This window comes from Leptidea sinapis, chromosome 23, assembly GCF_905404315.1.
Source record: "Leptidea sinapis chromosome 23, ilLepSina1.1, whole genome shotgun sequence".
Classification (NCBI taxonomy): domain Eukaryota; kingdom Metazoa; phylum Arthropoda; class Insecta; order Lepidoptera; family Pieridae; genus Leptidea; species Leptidea sinapis.
This window is the reverse complement of record NC_066287.1, coordinates 604,931-619,196: the sequence shown is the minus strand read 5'-3', so window position 1 is coordinate 619,196 and position 14,266 is coordinate 604,931. Positions and strand designations below refer to the sequence as shown.

Below are 14,266 nucleotides of genomic sequence, written 5' to 3'. Positions count from 1 at the left end.
GGAGTTTTGCGTCTAAAGTAATACCCAAAAAAAACTGTGGTGTCTACAAGTTCCAAGTACTCCCCATTCACAAGTACATTTGAATTCACCTGACTGACATTTGGGGCTATGAATTTAATACATTTAGTTTTCTTACTATTCAAAAGCAAATTATTAGCATTGAACCAATGAAAAATTTTGGACAAAGCATTGTTTACATCATCCAAGACTGATTCACGTCTTTTAATCTTAAATAAAAGGCATGTGTCATCAGCGAATAGAACAATTTCATAATTATCCTTAACAACATAATATGGCAAATCATTTATATAGATTAAGAATATAAATGGACCAAGAATTGAACCCTGTGGGACACCCATTTTTATGGTTGATCCAGGGGCGCGCTTTCCATTGATATCAACAGTCTGAATTCTATTTTCTAAATAAGAACTAATAAGCGTCAGCGCATTGTTCCTGATGCCATAGTGTTGTAATTTCCTGATAAGAGTATCGTGTTGGACACAATCGAATGCCTTAGATAGATCACAAAAAACACCGAGAGCATCCATTGAATCCTCCCAGGCATCATAGATATGATGAATAAGCTCAACACCCGCATCAGTTGTTGAGTGACCTTTCGTAAATCCAAACTGTTTACACGTCAGCAAAGGACTAAAGTGTGTCTGCATTTGATTTAAAATAATTTTTTCAAAAATTTTACTGAAAACAGGCAATACAGATATAGGTCTAAAATTTGAGAGATCACTAGTTTTACCTGATTTAAAAACAGGTATTGTCTTACTGTATTTCATCAGATCAGGAAAGGTACCACAGTGAATACATTTATTAAATATTATTGCTAATTGTGGAGCTATGACACAGATTATAGTTTTAATTAAACTGACAGAATGACCCCAGAGGTCAATTGTATTTTTTAATTTTAAAGAGTTAAATACTTTAACGACCTCAGTATAGTGCACATATTGAAATTTAAAATATTTAGAACATTCTCCGACATTTTCTTTCAACATAGCTTCATAGTTTCAGCTAGTAGAGGTGAAGAATTTAGGGACACAGTAATCATCCCGATCTTAATTTTTTTTTGTGATTAAAAACTCTTGGCCTTTAAATTATTGTGATAATACGCTCATTATTTTTTATCGCTACAAGTGAAACCACGCCTCAATATTATAATCATGTTATAAACAGTACTTAAACTGAGATAACGATGTGGTATTTAACAACAGCGATAACGTTAAGAGCGATTGCAGAGTTCAATTTGGTAGCAACAAGTATAAATATATTGTTTGTCATCAAATTTACTACATCTTTGCCAATATACAAGTAAAAGAACAGTAGTAAAAGTCAGCGGTATAAATATTTATACCTACGTCTAGGCGGAGCGCTAGGATTGGTACATACAAAATCTTTGACGACGCGGACGGCGCAGCGTAGCTAATTTAGCTCGGACAGCGACCATGGCATGGTATAATCGAGCTAATCTCCGCAACTCGACGACTGTGCGCCTATTTTGCGTGTGTGCGAACGTATTTGTTATTCGTGCCACCCGAATTCCTCCAGAAACCTTAATAACCTCTTCTCCTTCCTAAAGACTACCGGGAGTGTGTTTGGGGTACCAAGTTGTTGAGCCCGGTAAGTTGCTACACCTGGACAATGCAGAAGTACATTCGCAGCAATTTCCTCTGCCACCATTCAGGCCCTGCATAGGTAGCTGTCAGTAATGCCTATATTCGGTTCGGTTTAAAGACATTTATTCTCATAAGATTTAACATAAAATCACTTACATGAGAATTTTACATAAATATACAATATAATATTACCTTAGGTTTCTATGACTAAGCATGCAAAACAACCAAAGTGAAAAATTCCAAAAAATGAAGGTACATGAAAAAAATATATATATATATAAAATAGATGTAAAATTTTAAATATATACTTGATCTGCCCTGTACTTTTCCCGGGGCGTAAAAAGAATAGGGGAGTCCCAGGCCCATGGGTGTCGTAAGAGGCGACTAAGGGCTTTTTAAAAGTGGGAGAGTCACGCTGCCGTCTTATGACGGCAGCACAATGGGGCCAGACGCGTCCGGGTCAATTACCACACTCGCACAGAATACCGGCGTGAAGTAGCGGCCTAGTGCCGCTATTTTTTGCATAGGTTAGTGTCGAGGACCGGAGGCCATCACTTCCGTCCATTCACTTCGGAAAAGGAAATATGCAATAATATAAATATAAATTTTTTCTCTAGGAATTTTAATAGTTCATCTAACGATCAAGCCTTGCCTGGAAATATTGTTGCTCACGATCCACTACACACTATTCATACGAATGAAAATTTTATAATGAAACTACTCAAAAACATTGATACTACTAAAGGAGCCGGTAGTGATGGAATACCAGCGTTGTTTTACGCCAAGTGTGCGAAGTGTATTGCGCAGCCTATTTCATGTCTGTTCAACCGATGTTTTCGTGAGGGTTACTTCCCGAAAATTTGGAAAACGGCCCATATAGTACCTATTCACAAAAAGGGCACGAAGACATCCATTGAGAACTATCGCCCGATCTCAATACTTAATACCCTTAGTAAACTGATGGCAAAATAGCTCATCAATATTTTTATCGAACGTTGTATTGCAATATACCTGCACAACAAAATGGATTTATAAAATGTCGATCCACTAACACTAACCTACCCATCTTCACTAACGACATATTGCATGTCTACACGGACTTTGAGAAAGCCTTCGACCGAGTAGACCACACCATCCTGCTACGAATCATCGTGATCTCTTGAGATGGACTGAATCTTACTTGCGCAATCGCAGCCAGGCAGTAGTAGTAGGTGGGCAGACTACACAGACAACCCTTCCGGCGTACCACAAGGCTCAGCACTCTCACCTTTGTTATATGCCGCATACTTGTATGATGTAGGAAAATGCTTTCAATACGCAAAATTTCTCATGTACGCAGACGACACAAAAATCTATTTACGAATTAATAATCCAACTGACTGTCTTAAACTCCAAACTGACCTAAATAAATTGAACAATTACTATAAGACTAATAAAATTAAAATTAATGTAAGCAAATGCAAGTTTATTACTTTCACCAGAAAGAAAAGCACCATCAACTTCAATTACAATATAGATAGCACGATCATTCAGCAAACTAACCTAATCCATGACCTAGGAGTTTTAATGAACGCCTATCAGAAATAGTCACCAGGTCATACAAAAATTTGGGATTTATTCTGCGCGTCAGTAAACCTTTCTCAGAGATAAAATGTATTCAAAATATTATATTATGCTTACGTAAGAAGTATTCTTGAATATTGCAGCAATATATGGAACCCACGATACATAACACATGTCCAAGAAATTGAAAACATACAAGGAAAATTTTTAAAACATATCAGCTATCGCGCACAACACAGTTATGTGGACTACCCCGAATCTTGCAGGTTTCACAATATGATGACATGAGGACAGGCGCAAGGTTCTGGATCTCTCTTTCCTTCATAACATAGTTCATGGTAGGATCGACAGTACAGAGCTAACTGAACTATTCATACAATTACGAGTGCCGTCAGTTCGCACTAGACACACGTCTCTATTCCAAGTCCCGCTGAGTCACACTAATTATTATGAAAATTCGGTAATCTGTCGCACTCTATGCAACTATAATAATCAATTCCACAGTACTGAACTTTTGAATAACAGTAAAGGCTGCTTTAAAAGGAGTGTTAATAAAAATCTAAAGGAAGGTTAAATTTAGAGTAATTCACAAACACACACACACACACTCACACATACACATACACACACTCAACAAACCACACACGCACAAATATCATGTCTTATTATAAATATTATAAATCCGATATTAGATGTAAGTCCTACAAAATAGTATTATTATAACCTTATTTAAGTTCTGTGGATTTTGTGATGTTTAATAAATAAATAAAATAAACTTACCCCGGGTACAAAATTGAGCACAATTTTTTGCCTCACACTGGGGTATGTGTGTACGTTAGGGAGGATATCTGCTGTCGCCGTCTCGGCAATTTTGAGGGTAGGGACCTGTCTACTCTCTGGCTGCGCGTAGATTTAGACGACCGCGTCCGCATCTATGCGTGTGTCTACAGGCCCCATAGAGGTAACGCAGAAACCGATCAACTCATGGGCTGCGTTCAAGCGGCAATTGACGACGTGCTTGCACAGATTCCCTTCGCTGAAATCGTAGTCTTGGGTGATTTCACGGGCACAATGCCGAATGGCTTGGATCACGCACCACAGACTACGCAGGGCGATCTGTGCATAATTTTGTATTGGCGTATGGTGTGACCCAAGTGGTTGAGTCACCAACGCGGCTCCCAGATGTGGATGACCACATACCGTCCTTATTAGATCTTCTGCAGACTACACATACCGATGGTTATTAGGTCTTTGTCGACGCTCCTCTCGGAACGTCCGACCATTGCCTGGTCAGGAGTGTAGTGCCTATCCGACGCCAACTCGCAGACCACCAGCGACCCGCCGCGTTTGGCACTACAAGTCAGCAGATTGGGATAGGATGCGTTCCTTTTTTGCATCCTACCCTTGGGTCAAGGTTTGTTTCCCTTCTGATGATCCTAGTGCCTGCGCCGTTGCAGTAGCCGATGTGATACAGGGCATGGATATTTTTATACCAAGCTCTGTAGTACCGACTGGTGGCAGATCACAGCCCTGGTTCGATGCGTCAGTTAAATCAGCATCTGACTGCAAAAACAGGCCTATCGAACTTGGGTTGCGACGCTGGGCACAAAGGATCCGAACTGCAAAATTCTTAAGAGGAAATATAACCGTGCCTCCAGATTTTTTAAGCGGCAAATTGCCCGTGCGAAATCGAAGCACGTCGTCAAAATCGGCGAGCAGCTTTCCAGTTACCCGACCGGAACACGCAAGTTCTGGTCGTTGTCAAAAGCTGGTTTTCGGTTAACTTCAACCAGCTGTCCCTGCCGCCGTTGCACATGAGAAATGACACCCTGGCCCATACGGCAAAAGAGAAAGCTGATCTCCTTTGCGCTCTTTTTGCCTCCAACTCGACTCTTGACGACAACGGAAAAACACCGCCGACCATCCCGCGGTGTCAGAGCTCTTTGCCTAAAGTACAGTTCAGACAGAAAACTGTTAGGCGAGCTCTGTTTTCGTTGGACGTCAGGAAGTCGAGCGGGCCGAATGGCATTTCTCCAATCATGCTTAGAACGTGTGCCCCTGAGTTGACGCCGATGCTAACGCATTTATTCCGGCACTCTTATTCCAAAGGCGTAGTCCCTGACTATTGGAAGTCAGCCCTTGTCCATCAGATCCAAAAAAAAGGAGACAGTTCGGATCCGGCAAACTACAGGCCTATTGCTATTACCTCCCTGCTCTCCAAAATCATGGAGAGCATAATCAGTATATCTAGAAGGTCACCAGTTGATCAACAACCGACAATACGGCTTTCGCCATTGTCGGTCGGCAGGAGATGTTCTGGTATACCTAACACATTGATGGGCGGCGGCTATTGAAAGCAAGGGGGAAGGCCTGGCAGTTAGCCTGGATATAGCGAAGGTCTATCTATCATCTTCTTCCATCTTTAAAACTTCCATCATTTGGGCTTCCCGAAAGTTTGTGCAAGTGGACCTCCAGCTTCCTCACTGGGCGCAGCATACAGGTCGTTGTCGACGGATATTGCTCGAACCCGAAGCCCGTGAATGCTGGAGTGCCCCAAGGCTGTGTGCTTTCTCCTACGCTGTTTCTTCTGCAAATCAGTGATATGTTGGACACCTACAACATACATTGCTATGCAGACGACAGCACTGGTGATGCCGTATACACGGGCTATGCAGGTCTCTCTCGGGAAATCGTCGACCAGTGCCGGGAGAAACTTGTGTCTTCTATCGAGTCCTCTCTCGAGAAGGTCGCGGAATGGGGTAAATTGAACCTTGTCCAATTTAACCCCCAGAAGACTCAAATTTGCGCGTTTACCACTAAAAAAACCCCATTTGACGTATCACCGCTCTTCGACAACACTTCCCATAAAGCCTCGCCTAGTATCGGAATACTGAGTCTCGAAATCTCGGGCGATTGCCAATTTCGTGGCCATCTGGAGGGCAAAGCCAAATTGGCTTCGAAGGGCGTCATCAATAGAGCACGGCAATACTTCAAGCCGGCCACATGGAGAATTGCTGTCATCTCTGGTCTGGCGCACCCCAGTATCAGCTCGATCTTTCATTGACCGCGTGCAACGCAGAGCAGCTCGAATTGTCGGGGACCCAGTGCTCTGCGAACGGCTGGATCACTTGGCGTTGCGTAGAGACGTCGCTTCATTGTATATCTTCTACCGCATTTATCACAGGGAGTGTTCCGAAGAGCTGTTTAACCTGATTCCTGCCGCCGAATTCCACCTTCGTACGACACGCCACAAGTTAGGATATCGTCCCCACCATCTGGATGTGTGGCGGTCCTTCACAGTGCGGTTTTCAAGGAGCTTTCTTCCGCGTACTACAACGCTGTGGAATGAGCTTCCTTGTGCGGTGTTTCCGGGACGATACGACACGGGTACCTTCAAAAAAGCGCGTACATCTTCCTTTAAGGCCGGCAACGCTCTTGTGATTCCTCTGGTGTTGCAAGAGAATGTGGGCGGCGGTGATCACTTAACACCAGGTGACCCGTACGCTCGTTTGTCCTCCTATTCCGCAAAAAAAAAAGTTTATCAGTAGGACCGTGCCCAGTTAAAGCCGCCGTTATCTGTCTAATTTGAATTCTATTGAGCTTAATATGACAATTATCTATTGAGTATATAATGCTGGGGAGTGTCTCCCGTGTTTGTGTACAGTCCTCTAGTGTTAACCATATATTTTTGTGTTAATGTCTTGGGCATTTCCGAATTCGGCTTTTGAGCTAGCCAGAAGGTAGAGGTATGAACCGTATGATGGGTTCTGGCCCTATGACAGTAATATTTGAGCCTCTCCTAGCTAACTCATCTGCCATATCATTTCCGAATGAGTTGCTGTGACCTTTAATCCATTTTATAGTAACTTCGGTATGGTTACACGCATGATTTAATCAGTCAATCAATCAAATTCTTTATTTGCGTATAAACATGGTATGTTACGATGGTATAATCTTACAGTTTCACATGTTGCGCCAGGCTTAACTAGGTATGCAAATTAATTTAATACAGTAAATAGTATGAGGTAAATAACACGTAACAAGATTATATGATACATGTCTACATGTCAGAAACAAAATAAATATTAATTATCATAATACTAAAATATAATACAGAATAACAGACTCACATAATAATAAAATAATAACAGACTCACATAATAATAATAAATATTGTCTTATTAATAATTAACAAAAAGTTTCACATTTTATGTTATGACATAACTCGCGTTCAGAAATTCATTAATCGTATAAAATAGTCGCTCACTTAACCAGTGTTAAAGTTTTTTTCTTAAAAAGTCTTTTATTTAATATTTTTAAATTAAAGACAACTCTTGTCATACTGTAAGGTCAGTGGGATTTCGTCGAAAATTAGTCGATTTGGATCCCGGCGGTTTCTTTGAGGGTTAGTGTCACAAACATTCTTGAATAAATCACTATTGAATTTCACAAATACACACAGTTCATAGATATAAAGACAAGCAAGTGGTAATAGTCCAAGTTTTCCAAACAGAGGTCTGCTAGACTCATCAGGTGGCACGTTGCAAATAATATTTGATTCCCATCTAATGGTGTCATCCAGGAGCAATCCCAAAAACTTTGTTTGATTTGTTGTGTTAACAGTGGTGGTATTATACTTAACATTTAGAATCATTCACTTAACAAAATAATTAACAAAAATTATGAGACAGTTAATAAATTATTAACTGTCTTAAAAGAGGATATGGAAATAGTCATTGAAAAACGCCCAAGGAAAAAGAGACAAATTGAGAAAGATAATTTGATCATTAACACCCAAACAAAACTTATTAATAATACTATTTCTTTAGGCCATTTTTTGGAAATACTTCGTTAATTATGTACCTATGTACAAAAGTTAAACATCTTTGCCTATTTCGACACATGGTACTTATTACACCATTAACGTTTTAACTAATTTTATATCTTAATAAAATAGTGTAGTTAAAACCGTGGTGTGAAGACGAGGAAAAACAATTTCTATCCTTAATCATTCGTTATCTAAACTATCGAGAATGTCGATATCATGAGAATTGAAATTGACACATCACTTGTATCAATTACCAACAGGGTGTAGTAAAACCCTTGGTGTGACCACGAGGAATAAAAATTACTCGTAGTCACACTGGTGTGACCACGAGTCGTGAATGTTTAGAATTGGGGTTTCGCATTTAGTTGCGTTAAATTGAACATAATTTGTCTTTGCGAGATTTATCTTGAGTTTATTATGTCTAATTCATTCACTAATTGAATTCATCGTCATGTTTATGTCAGCTTCATGATTACTTACGGAGGCATTTTTGTCAGAAGCCACAACTATGGAAATATCGTCTGCAAAGAGGACACTTTTGTATCTTATTATGTTTATAATGTCATTAATATAAATTAGAAAAAGAAACGGGCGAAGAACACTTCCCTGAGGAACCCCATATTTAGTTAATTTATGGTCAGATGCGTATGACTTCATCTCGTTATTTTCATCAGTTTTCGTGATGCTAACATATTGAGGTCTGTTTGAAAGGTATGAAGTTAACCATTCAAGGGTGGTTCCTCTTATACCATGATCTTCAAGTTTTTTAATTAATATAGCATGAGATACTCTGTCGAAAGCCTTTGAAAGATCAAAAAATAGCCCAGTAGTCCAGTTTTTCTTGTTCTCAACAAGATTGTTAGCTATGAATGTTAGATAAGATATTCTGTAGTAGTGAAAATATTGCTTGAGTCGTAGACTTCTCTTTCTGGAATACATACTGATCAGTATTAATTACATTAAATTTGAGACAAAATTCCATCAATCTTTTGTGAATGCATTTTTCAAAAACCTTTCATAAGTTTGAGGTTAATGTTATTGGACGATAGTTGCTAATATCAGACTTATTACCTTTCTTAAATATAGGCTTTATCACTGATAGTTTAAGTAAATCTGGGAATTTACCACCGGCGAAAGATAAGTTTATCAAAAATGTCAGAACAGTTAATAGACCACCACAACTTGCCTTCAAAACCTTTGTACACACCTCGTCGTACCCTTCGGAGTTAGTATTTTTAATGACATGATCTCGTTTAAAACCTCATTGGTAGGTGCTTGAGGATGTCCATTTGTAGTCAGGTCAGTTAAGGTGTTATGACATTCATAGAACATACCCAAAGTGGTCGATTTGCTGTTCAATGCCTGTAATACGGACAAACTGTCTGATAGTATGCGGATGGGGAAGTCTTTGACATTCCGCGCCGCGATTTTTCAAACTGGCTCAAGGATACCTAGACATTCAGCCTGAAATACCGTGTTACCTATAACGGGGTTATCTGATTTTTGTTTAGATCATCGGATAAAATGCCGCAACCTATTCTCGACTTGGTTTTAGAGCTGTCAGCTCTTAGGTCCCTGATATTGAGACCTTCATTTGGATCTATAAGATGAATGTCATTGGCTCTATCTTATAAGAGTGTATTATGTGGTGTGCATGTTTTCAACTACAATTTGTAATTGTCTAATCGAACTGCCGTAGATGCAGCTTCTTGTTGGATGAACAAGTGAAGTGGCAAGCGATTTAGTAGAGCTTCGAGGGCTGCAGTAGGTGAAGTCCTCATACACCCTGTTGTTGTCATACTTACATACCAGTCTTTGCCAGCTTTGTAGGTTTTGTGCCATCCAACTAAGGCACCATAGCTGATCATAGGTCTAATGACTGAGGTGTAAAGGCAGGTAGTTGTTTTTTTGTCCCCATTTTTTTTCCTAACATTCTTCGCTATTGCACACAAAACAATGATGGCTTTGCTCAGATTGTTATATAGGTGTTCTGACCAATTAAATTTACTGTCTAGTGTGATACCTAGGTATTTTACCTTAGTAGTTAGTTTAAGGGTTGATTTAAATAATTTTGGAAATGTATGTACTTGGGCCTAATAAAAACATATAAAACATAATAATCTCAGTACAGGGTAAACAAGCCTTGTTAAGACACGAATTAATTATCATTTAAACAATCGGCTTACGCTTTTTCGACTTCATGAATTTATTGTATGTGGATCGGGTTCTATGTAAATATATGAAAAATAAATTAATAAAATAAAATAACTCTTACTTTAATGCATACGACACTCGTTGACAGGAGCGGACCATTAGGTAGTGGAGCCCTGGGCGAACAGAAATTAGGGCCCTACCTAATTAATCAATTAATTGCCCCTATGTTAATTGACTGTTTTCGATAATTTGTACAATAGAGCCCTTTAATTATCATATAAGTGTAGAAGGGGTTGGTAATGTAAACGCACTTAAAATAGAATATCTTTATTTTACTATTTCCACTAATAATAATTATGATAATAAATGACTCAATACAATTTGGGCAGCGTTGCCCCTTACAATTCACAATTATTAAAGTTCTCTCGACAAAAAAAAATCAAATTCCAAATTTCTATATTTCATCTTAAAGTATATATACAAAATTACTTAAATCTACTTATTAAAGCAATTTACAATTAAGCCTTATATATGTAGGTATCAGAAAACTTATTTCCACAACCCTATCTACGTATTGAGGGAGTAAATTAAATTAATTATTATCCTTAAATTCTTAGGGATAAAACTTTATTATGCTTAAAAAACTAATACATGAGGTTTGTGGGGGGGGGGGGTCCAGGAAACTGGGAAAACCTGGCTATTTGCTATTGATATGTTCTCTCGAACTGAGCGCTCTGGCTTATATAGGGCACGACCGTCACAGTGATGATGCTACCAACTGTTAGTTTGCACTACTGTAGTGCCTTACTCTTACTTACTTACACGAATCAAGTTAACCAAAGAATTAACTAAATTTGCTATTATAGTTATTTCTAAAATAATAGTTATAATTATATAAAACAATACTAACACAGTAAGCAGTTAAGTAAATGTTATAATTAATTGGGATGTCTAATTTAATCAACCATATATCGTGAACTTAATAATGTCAAATGTCTTATGACAGTTCATGACGTTGGTAGCGCTTGTAAACACATCAAGCTGACATAAGTCATCCATAAATATCAATAACGATAGGAAGGTACAACGCTCTGAATTGTATCAATTACGTACGTATTGATACATTCACTATAATATATGTATTATGATAACACTCACTCACTCACCAGAGACCTAACAAGCCGTCGATAACAATAGTTATTACTATGCAAATAAAAAGAATATGTACCAACATCTGCTACAAAAATTAATAGATATACACAAGAACATGATGAGAAGAATTTCATTTCATTTCATTTCAAAAATCATGAAGTAAAAGAATAACTGTTACGAAAAGTTAAAGAGAGTAGAAGTAAAAAAAATAACAGATATACACAAGAATACGTTAAAGAATGCATTTAAAAATAATGAAGTAAAATAATAACTGGTACGAAAAGTTAAAGGTAGTCCTAAAAAATTATTTAATAGATCAGCTGGCAAGAAAATTGTCTTGATATGGTACAACTGCCGCCAAATTTTCATTTTCAGTTTTATATTACTATTGAGCTCATATGGGCTAAGGTTAAGGAAAAATAAAAAATCATAAAATTAAATGGTAATATATACATTAATAGAACACGTGACGTGGGCACGATGGATACTTATGTACTTGCACTATACGTATTCACTTAATATGATATAGGTACAATATTTTTAGTGTTCCGTAGCCAAATGGCAAAAAACGGAACTCTTATAGATTCATCATGTTTTTTAGTTAGAATTAAGATTTTCATACTAAAATAGAAAAAAAAACAAATAATTTGGGGGTTCCCCATACATAGAACTGGATCTCAAAAATTTTTTTCTTCAACCCATCCAAGATCCAAGATCTGTGGATAGGTCTTCAAAAATGATATTGAGGTTTCTAATATAATTTTGTTTCTAAACTGAATAGTTTGCACGACGGACACTTCCAAAGTGGTAAAATGTGCCCCCCCCCCTCGTGACCTCTGAAATAATGATAAAACAAAAAAATACACGATTTACATTATTACTACGCATACTTCCACTTGAACGAGAATCGAGATCTAGTAGGTAAGTAGTTTTTTGTAATACTTCATAAATCGTACTTTTATATTATGTTACTTGCTGCTACAGTACCCTTCATGGGCGATTCCGACTTGCACTTGGCCGCAATTTTTTACTTTTATCACATATACACAATAACATTAACTGTACAACTTTATTATAAAACAAATTAAATTTTTGTTTCTTGTGCGGATCCTTTATAGCCACGGGTAGATCCGACCCTGCTTGTTGACGCTATCCTTTGAGTACGTCGCGCAGTGCGCTTTACCTAGATTCAGACATTCAATATAGACCAGGGTCGATAATTTTTGAAACAAAAAAAATTACAGTAGGATGAAACCCATTGGTATCCATATTTACCGCATTTACCTCAGATCGCCCGTAATTTATTTTTCCCTTAATTTTTGTTATATTCTAGTCCTTTTCCAATGGGTTTCATCCTACTATTTTTTTCACTTTTTATCATTTTCAAAGGCTTCGGCACTGGTCTAATAAGTGATCAAAATATACAGCGTTTAATTTTCAAATCAAAGGATTCGTTGACAATCATTGCCATATGTGGGTCCAGGTATCACACAGCATTTACATTGTAATCTAAGATGGGTTTATTTCATACTAACTAAGCGAATGTTCAAAATACGAACTTGCAAATAAACTTGGTATAAAGTTATACCTGAGAATAAACCAAGATTATGAAAAATATTTACAAATAGACATTTTGCTTATGATTGGTTTCATCGGACGTAGTAATAACGTTTCCCGCGTCTATTTGCAAGGCTGCTTAACATTCGGAAAACTTCAGAATTATCATTATATTGACAGTGTTGTCAGCGATATAGTCAACAATTTGCATATTCTTGGCTCTTTTGATCTTTGAAAATTTTATACAACGTCGAATTCTTATCATACAGTAAGATCCCACCCGTGATGACAGTGACATCTGTTAACAAGAATTCGTATTACCGAATATTCTTTTTACAACTTTATGTTAGCTTCACTTGTATGTAGGTTTGTATGTTTATATGTATGTTTGTAACTGACTCCTTTAGACGCGATTTTGACCCACTTTAAACAGCCAGATTTCATTCAAACTTTGTAGATTTATCGAGGACCGATGACAATACACTAATTTGATAAGATTATTCCATTATTCAATTTGCAATTGTATGTTTTTAACCGACTCCTTTAGGCGCGATTTGACCCACTTTAAACGGCCAGATTTTTTTCAAACTTTTGTAGATTTTTTGAGGACTGATGATACACTAATTTGATAAGATTATTCCATTATTCAATTTGCAAACTAAGATTTTTGTCAATTTATATAATTTTTATCCATAGTCGATAAGGCAGGAATTGATGTTAAAGTAATTAATAGTTATAAAAATACGCTTTTATAGAAAACTTAACTAAAAAATGAAAAATAAATAATACTTTAAAAAATCAAAAAAACACATTTATTTAAATTCAACTACAAAATAGCAAACAAATTTATTTAAAAAAAAGCGTGGGGTGGTGTGTTTTTTAAGATATTATTAAAATAATAATTCTTCTGCACCCCACGCTTTTTTATAATTTTATAAAGTGTGTTTTTTAGTTTTTTTAAACTATTATTTATTGTAAGTATGCACTTACGCTATGATTCATTCCCACCTGTTTGTTGGACTGCAGAATAGTTGAAACATGTGAAAGTTTGTTCAAATGACATGCTTGTCGGTGTGTCGGAGCGAATACTGTGCCGGTTTAAGTATTGAGCGCAGTCTATGTACAAGGTATTACTTTGTTTTTCGATGTTTCTGGGGTGTGGTCATGTTGGAGTTAGTTGTAACTTTGGCTGTGGTGGTGACTGACCGTGGGGTGCGCTAAACTGCTCTGAGTGGAATGTGGAGTGGACTTTGCCGTCCCAGAATTTTTGCAAACATTTTTACATCTATGCTAACAGCTTACAGATTCCCTACAGTACGGGGAGTGTTTCGAGGAGCTGTTCAACCTGATTCCTGCTGCCAAATTCCACCTTCGAACGACACGC

The 14,266-nt window shown here is 37.6% G+C and overlaps 1 protein-coding gene across 1 annotated transcript in view; it reads right to left on the bottom strand.

The window, feature by feature from the left end:
- LOC126971401 (alpha-1,3-mannosyl-glycoprotein 2-beta-N-acetylglucosaminyltransferase) overlaps positions 1–14,266 on the bottom strand; it is a 258,468-nt gene that overhangs the window by 214,104 nt on the left and 30,098 nt on the right. The window lies entirely within an intron of this gene.